This window comes from Macadamia integrifolia, chromosome 7 (genome assembly GCF_013358625.1).
Source record: "Macadamia integrifolia cultivar HAES 741 chromosome 7, SCU_Mint_v3, whole genome shotgun sequence".
In the NCBI taxonomy this organism is placed as follows: domain Eukaryota; kingdom Viridiplantae; phylum Streptophyta; class Magnoliopsida; order Proteales; family Proteaceae; genus Macadamia; species Macadamia integrifolia.
Genome location: NC_056563.1, coordinates 6227412 through 6235989, shown reverse-complemented (window position 1 = coordinate 6235989; position 8578 = coordinate 6227412).

Genomic DNA, 8578 nt, shown 5'->3' with positions numbered 1-8578 from the left:
AAAAAAAAAAAAAAAAAAAAAAAAAACCTGTTTATATTGACATTTTACAAGTTAATTATAGCGAGTAGAGAGACTGAGAGTTAAGAACATGCACACTGATAACGTGTATTTCTTTTTTACTTATTTTTGTCGTTTGGTATGAGTACAAATAGAAATGGAGTAAAGCAATATGAAATCATGTAAAAAAGTAAAACCTTATTAATGAGATGTTTGGTGAGAAGTGAAGTTTGATGTGAGGTGAAGAAAATTTCAATCAATGAGTACTAGAGTAGGAGATGAAAAACATTTTTAACTCTGAATTGAAGGTCAATACTTTGGGTGGTATTTTAAGGGAAAGCGAAAATTGCTATTGGGATAATACTTTCAGTCTAGTGCTCACATAAGTCTTATTTCTCTCCTCCCCTCTCCTAAAATGATTTTTTTATCTCCTTAAATTAATCTTTTTGGGGTCACATAAGGGGTGTTCTCTATCATTAGAGGCTACACTCCTGGATAAGGAAACATTTTCCTATTGTTATTTTAGGCTAATAATGCTCAACAAGAAAAAATAATGTGAGAAAACAAAAGATTCAATGAATGCAACTGCATGAAAATTAGTTTTCAGTTAAAATTTATTTAATAATTTTAATTCATATATATATATATATATATATTTATTTATTTATTTATTTATTGTCAGTCACTTCACTTCTAGTCAAACGGATCCTTAAAAAACCCCAAGTGATGATCCCTAAAATTTATGTAAAGGATATCCCCAGAGCTAAGCCAAACCATGCCCTCTAAGCTTAATCTAAAGTGTAGTAGTGTTTTAGTCCTAATTCAATTCTCCAAAGGACAACATGAGATTAAATGGCATTGTCTTTATGTTAATACTATAACTTGTGACTTGATTTACCTTTTTTTTTTTTGGTTTGGACTTTTTTTCTATTTGGAGGCATTTGACAGGAGAATCCTGAGGTAACTCTTTTAGACTTTAATTGAGATTTTAAATATTAACTAATCAAAATGTATATAAAGTCGTAAAGTCTGAATATGCATTGGTGAGATATTATAAAGTTGAGGATATACAACTGGTAGGTGGGGTGCTCAAAGCATAGGATGCTCTCATGAAAGATTCTTGAAATGTGATACATGGGCAAATTAGCATTGGCTAGAGATGCTCTTTGACACCATGTGTGGGTACAAGTGGGATTCAATCCCGAGGAGGCCGATCAGTTATATGTTCCATTTATAAATGTTTATGGTTTACTACTTCCTTTGCATTTTGGGATCTGCCCATAATATCTCTCATTGAGAAATGAGAATTCCATTCCCATTTGAATTACCTTCATTTCTTCCCTTAAAAAAAACAAAGAGAGAGAGAGAGTGTGTGTGTTTTTTTTTTCATTAAATACAAAGAAAAAAATAATAGTCAGAAGGTTCAAACTCGAGATATCCTAGTAAGCATAGGTTTTACGCACTATAGTTGCATTAACTATGCTAAGTAATTGTTGTTCTCTCTCATCTTCCTTTTGATTCCTCTTTTACATAAAAAACAACCACCTCTCATCGGTTTGGATTTGATTTTCGTACACAAATTATTTTTGTACAATGTCTGACTTACAAATGAAATCCAATTGTTTTCTATCTTTTCACAATAAGTTTTCATATTGAATAAATTTTATATGAAAATCAAACATTGCACAAGAATTATTCTCATACGAAGACGTAATCCAAACTCACCTCTCACAGCTAAAGGGTATAGGTACTGTCTAATCTTACATGGGAAACCACCTAACAGGGCCATGCTTAATACAACCCAGCTCACGTGCATGCCATGTATGTTGCACGCATGTTTGACATTTGTACAAGATATGGGCATTTATATCAACAAATAGGATAGATGTCGCATGAAGCATGTGCAGGTGAGCCGAATATGCTTAGTGTGGTGGGCAACTTTTTATTTATGTAGTATTATTGATTAATTAATGGCATGCAAGGATTAATATCTCGTCCTATGCTGAATGGTGGCTCTCAACATGGCCCGCACCTCATTATGCCATATGGACAAATGGTATTCCAACGGTTGGATGGAGAGGGTATAGTTTAGATTCTGAATGACTTATGTGTAAAATTTTCTAGGGAAAATTACATGATTACCCACTTTTGAACCAAGTTTTTCAAAGGCCATGGTGAGTAAGATGTCACAAAAATTCATTCATCACGGGTGCTTTAAATGCATGCATGGGGTACTATCAAGAGGGGTTTTCAAGAAAAATATTAAAACCCCATAGGAGTATGGGTCATATGGCCTTATTCAATGGAGGTCTTGGGATGCGTCAGTAATAAGGAGGAGTGATCAGAACCAATTGGAAGAAGTTAGAAGAGATAGGAACAAACCTAAAATGACAATTGATGAGTTGGTAAGGAAACATATACAAAGGTTAGGTCCGAATCCTAATATGACATCAAACAGAGATGTTTGGAGAGAAAAGATCCGTGTTGCCGATCACATTTAGGTGAAATGTCTCAGAGGTATTATATTGCTTTGTTTCTTTTTCTTTCTATCTTATACTATGCCGAATCCATGTGGTCAACCCCATTTAATTGGGAAATACTGAGTTGTTATACTAAAACTCCAAAGAACCCTTAAGATGAAGTGATAAACTTCATCAGTTGGTGAAGAAAAACTTTATCCTATCCTCTTCCTCTGTACATACATCCCCATGTACGTCTACTCATGCCTATAGTTACATAGTTGTCAAACCACTACAATATATTCCTTAAGAATGTCAATTGGTATGGTATTCAATATTTGATACAGTTTCGACATGCATGATACAATATGCCAAGGGTCAATACTATTTCATGATACCAAAATGGTATCAAATCTCTTTTGACACAATAATGATACATGGCATCAATATAGAATTAACACCCTTACTATTCCCGCATCATTTCAACCATTAATTGCAGTGCAGTGTAATGGTTTGAGTTTTTCTAAAAAGCCATATTTTTTCGCCAAGCAAACTCTATTTTGGGTTGCAATTTGACCTACGAACCGTGTGCATATTATTTTGTGGGGTCAGAGGATGCCAAAATTTTTTTTAAGTGAAAAGGGGAGACGGGTACGGGTGCCGGGGGGGGGGATTAAGGGCAAGAGTCATTTTCAGTCACATAAATATTTTTCTACGAATGGCACACCCTCCAACCATGCGCAATTGTTCATGTATGTTCACACGAAGTCAACTCTAATATAAATGTACTTGTCTTTTGGGCATTGTGAATCATGGTTTCGCACAATCAAGTCTTCGCATGGCGGTTTGTAGTGTTTAGTGGAATAACTATATAATGATTAGTCACTTGATTAATCCCTCTTAAGTGTACCAATACTTGGTCTTTACCAATTTTCATCCGTGGATCTATAATTGGCCCCTATCCATCCAAATCTGGACCTTTTCAATTCCAAATTCGTTGTGAACTCCTTTAAATTGGGAGAGGCGGAAGAAAATATTCTGGAATCAACATTTAACATAGCCGATGAATGACGAAATCCAACAGGACTGCAAGTACGAAAGATTTACATGGGCCCACACTGAGATTTGGGCCTCCAGGTTCATCGTTCAACTTGATTCAATCTCAGAACTTCTAGAATTGGAACGCAAGTATGAAAGCAACTATGGAGATTAGGTCAAGGCCTGGGAAGAGAATAGACCACATAAATGCCCCTACAATTACACAAAATGAAACAGCTTAGGGCCCGTTTGGTATCGTTCTAAAAAAATGTTTCTGGAGTTTTTTCATTCTATTGGAACGAAAAAATGAAATCTTCTGTTTGGTGCACTTATGGTCCGTTTCTGTTTTTTTGGAACAAAAAGTGAAAAAAAAAACTGAAAAAATGAGATTGGACGGAACTCCAAAATGGAGTTTCGTCTTTCCAGTTTCATTCCATTTTACAAAAAAAAAAAAAAAAATTCCCGATAAAAATCAGAAATTTTGAAACACCATTTTTTCGTTTAAAAACTGTGTTTCGACACAGAAACTGAAATTTTCGTTTGTGACACAAAACGACGTTTATGAAACAAAAACGATACCAAACGGCCCTTAGAAATTACTCAGAGCGGGTCTTCTACTTCATTGGTCACAGACCCATTTCCTCTGCAACTTGATTTGATTGCCTTAAATGCATGTTTCTGGAAATGAAAGGAATATTTCAGCTTCAACTCTCAACTCTCAACTCTCAACTCTCGCTTCCAAGCGTCATTTTCTAATTTCTGTTCAATGACGACTCCTCATCTATGAGCTTAAAGTTATAGTAGCGGATCGATTCATGGAAGAGTTGTTATATATATATATATATATATATATAAATGCTATGGGTGTGTCTAAGACAATAATCATTAATCACCTTTCAGTCTTACGTTCGAAATGGACCACCAGCATAGCATGGGTTCCTCTCTCAACATTAATTGCTCTCTCTCTCTCTCTCTCTCTCTCTCTCTCTCTCTCTCTCTCTCTCTCTCTCTCTCTCTCTCTCTCTCTCTAAATAATAGGAATTCTTCAAAGGAGAAGTGGGAATATATTGACCAAATCCATTAATCATCTTAACTGCAACATTTTGAATAATTCAATAGATTCATCTTTGGTTGAACTGATTTTGAATTAGTTGACGCCTAAATCAACAGAAAGAATGCAGTAATGAAATGATGCTCATGGAGAGGGAGAAAGGAAGTAACAGTCAGATGACATGGATGCACATAAGAATTACAATGCAGATGGAGATTTACACAGATCATTAATTTGTGGTCAGTAAAAGTCTCTTCAGTTAATCATTAATCCACACTTGGACTTCATTGAAAATAAAAACCAATTAAAAGAGGAGAGAGATTAAGTGGAGTCCAAGTTTGTACGAGTACCTGATCCGGATTCATCCAAAAACTGCCCAGCAACATTCCGACAAACATATAATATTGGGATAAATCAGAAATATTTGAGTAGAGCCGAATCTAAGTATTGGCTAGACAAGCGTCCAATAATAAGAGGAGTAGTTATGAACTCTATCCTACACTTGTTATCGACAAATTGAGGAATCTCCTCTCATAGCACCAGTGCTCCTCAAGGTTTTTGATGATCTTCCCTTTACATATTTTGTAAACTCTGATCCTCTTCTTTGCATTGTCCATCTTTTTTGTTTTGAATACCGTGTAACCATATCCACGTTTTGGCCTCTGAGTTTATGTTTAATTAAGGCATAAGAGTGCCCCCCCCCCCTCCAACCGAATAAAAATAGGATAGAGTGTCCTCTCATGGTCATAGGGGTGCCAATCAGTTAGTTTGGACCGGTTTTAATAGGGTTGAGTCAATCTTGGTATGCTATTAAGTTAGACCAAACCATTAAAGAAAAATTCAAATTCAATTTGATCTTTTATTAGGTTACTTTTAACGGAATGGGTTGTTATAGGTTTCGATTTCGATTTTCGTATACATTAAAATTAATGAAAAATCATGTTGTCTTTCTAATGTTCTCGGTTTTTTTTTTTGGTGGGTATCATATTTTATCAGTTTTTAGTTCCGATCGGTCTGCTCCGATTCAATTTCTATCAATTTCATGAAGTCTATGGCAAATCAAACTAATAAATGTTTGGTTTGGTTTAGTTTGATCTGATTTTTCAATCGCTTTTAGTTAGTCCAACCGGCTTGAAATTGGCACCCATAGATATCCTTTATATATGACCCCTATATAAATGTACTCGTCTTTCGGAGATTGTGACTCCTATTAAATAAGGGGACCAAATTGATCAAAGGTTCCAATAAATTTGAATTAATATAGTTGACAAATGACGAATCCAGACACAACTGCAACTATGAATGCACATCATGAAGAGGTCTGAGAAGGGAAACTAAATATGCATGGAGCTACAATGAGATTTGAGACCCAAGTCCAACGGTCAGCTTGGCCCATTTTGTTTTGGTTTAGGAGTGTTGGGAAAACCAAATCTTTTCCCACAGGCGTGCAAATCAATGGAGTTACAAAATAACAAAATATGTTGAGAATTAATAATGGAGATCTATCAATCAAGTGAAATCATAATAGAACATACCAATTTTTAATGTGAAAAATCATTTTAATGTAAAAGGTAAAAATAACAAGACCTAATCAAAACCAAACTTTCACTATGTAAATAATGGGATTACAATGTTCCTTTTTAGATAAACCAAAAGCTATCAATAAATATCAAGAGAAATACTCTATTCTTAGATAACAATATATCTCACCAATGACGAAATGGAGTCACAATAACAATACGTTACTAGAAAAAGAATCACAATAGCAATAACACTTTCACCTAAATACGGGCAATGACAAAGGCAAGAAGAACTAACACATTTCCTTGTCTTCCTTGACCAGGGAGAACACTATCACAATTATTTTTTATTTTATTATGAAACGCATAAATATATTAAACAAAAAGCAGATTATACATCTTGGTCTTCAGAATAAAAAGAAGTTAAAGCCCCTATCCTAACACTGTTAGCAGGGATTGACTAAAGAACAGATTGGATTAAGATCCTTCTTCTAGCGAAGGAAAGAAGATTTGATTAAGTGGACGATCTTTTATTCACTACATTAACAATATGCTGAACACTATCACATTGTCACACCATCACCGAGTACAAAATTGATCCCAAAAAAATCCAATTGACCATTCTAAAATGCCCGAAATTGACCGATCCAAAACATTGTGTGACACTGAAATTGATATTTATTTGGAAGGGTGGGGTGGGGTGGGGTGGGGGAAAGAAGGTGCGAGTATGAATGCAAATCAGGTCGAGGCCTAAGAAGAGAAAAAGACCGGTTGCCCCACAATGATACAAAATGAAACAGCTAGAAAGACTCAGCGGGTCTTGTGATTCATTGATGGCATTTGGCAGATCCATCTCTTCTGCAACTTGATTTGAGTGCCTTAAATGCGTGATTTTGGAATGGAAGGAATGATTCTGCCTCAACTCTAAAGTCTCTCTCTGTGCTTGGTTTTTGGGTTGTGTTCTCTTTCAAGCGTCATTTTCTGTATTCTGTTCATTTGACTCGTCCTCGTGCGAGGAGAATTGTTATTACTTTGATGAAAGGAAGGGTTGAAAGATTTCATCCTCCAGCTGGTCACATGCGTGTAAAACCTGAATGTATGTAAGACAAGAAACACCTTTGAATCTTGAGAGATCAAGTGCTGGAAATTGAGCAGCAGCATATAATACGTTCCCTTTCAATGGGAGAAAGTTGTATGGACTCTCTCTCTCTCTCTCTCTCTCTCTCTCTCTCTCTCTCTCTCTCTCTCTCTCTCTCTCTCTAAATAATAGGAATTCTTAAATGGTGAAACTGTGAATAGATTGAACAAACTCAATGATCCTAGTATTGGTTGAAACCCAATTGCGCAGAGAAAGAGAATACATACTGTTGGAGATCCTTTACCATATTAAGCATATGAATAACCCTATAGTATTTAGAATACAAGAATCATAAAAGATATTTAACCATGAGTATAGTCTATAAACCAAGATCAATAAAGTACTCATTTCATAGATCTTAAAATATATAACCATATAGATTTACCATATCTATAATAATCAATGAGACATCCATGACATGAACCATAAATGGGAATAGAGAAGTACCTGTGTAAGTTTAGAAGCCCCATAAACATAGATTATGAACCTTTGTCCCATGTGGTTAAACATTACTCTCATGAAGATAACAATGATTAACTACGCAAGTGGAGTCCTTCTACTGAGATCTTCTGCAACCTCTTACTCTAGGATTTCCTCTTTTTCTGTGCACTTGCTCTTGTGAGAAAACCGTGCTCCCAAAACCAATAAGGCATTAAATAATGGCTACAGGAACAGTCAGTATTCTATTTATAATAGAATCCCTAAAACCCTATTCCACTCTCACAATGGAAAGAGCTAAGAGTTTCCTAATCATACTGGGTCTATAATTGCTTGGACCCAATGGATCAATCAGTATCAGTTAAGCCTACATAAAAATCCTAACACATACATATCCAACACTTAACAACAACATTTTGAATAATTCAACAGTGAAAGTGATAATAGAATGACACAGGATTTTACGTAAATGAGGCATCTTGCCGTGTCACTCAATAGATCACTTTTTACCAATAACAGATTAAGATGCCTCAAAGTATAGAAGCATGGGTGGAGTAGAACACTTTCAAAATGCTATTCATGCAGAGTTTCGGGGTGAAGTGTGATTCTCGGATTTAAATTTTTTTCCTTCATTTGTGGAGTCAGAGTTCGGACCAAGTTTTCATATGAGAATCATTCTTGTATGGTGCCTGATCCACATATGGAATCCACTTATTCACTTTCTTCTTACAGCAAGCTTTCACATTGAGTGGATTTTATGTGTGGATCAGACATTGTATGAGAACCATTTTCATACAAAGACCTAATCCAAGCTCGTGGAGTAGGGTTCATCCATCATTTTGAGGTCTTAATTATGAGTTCAGTTCCTCTACGTGTGTGTGCATACATGTATAGATAATTAGGAATCAATACATGTCTGTTTTGTTTTCATAAGTAT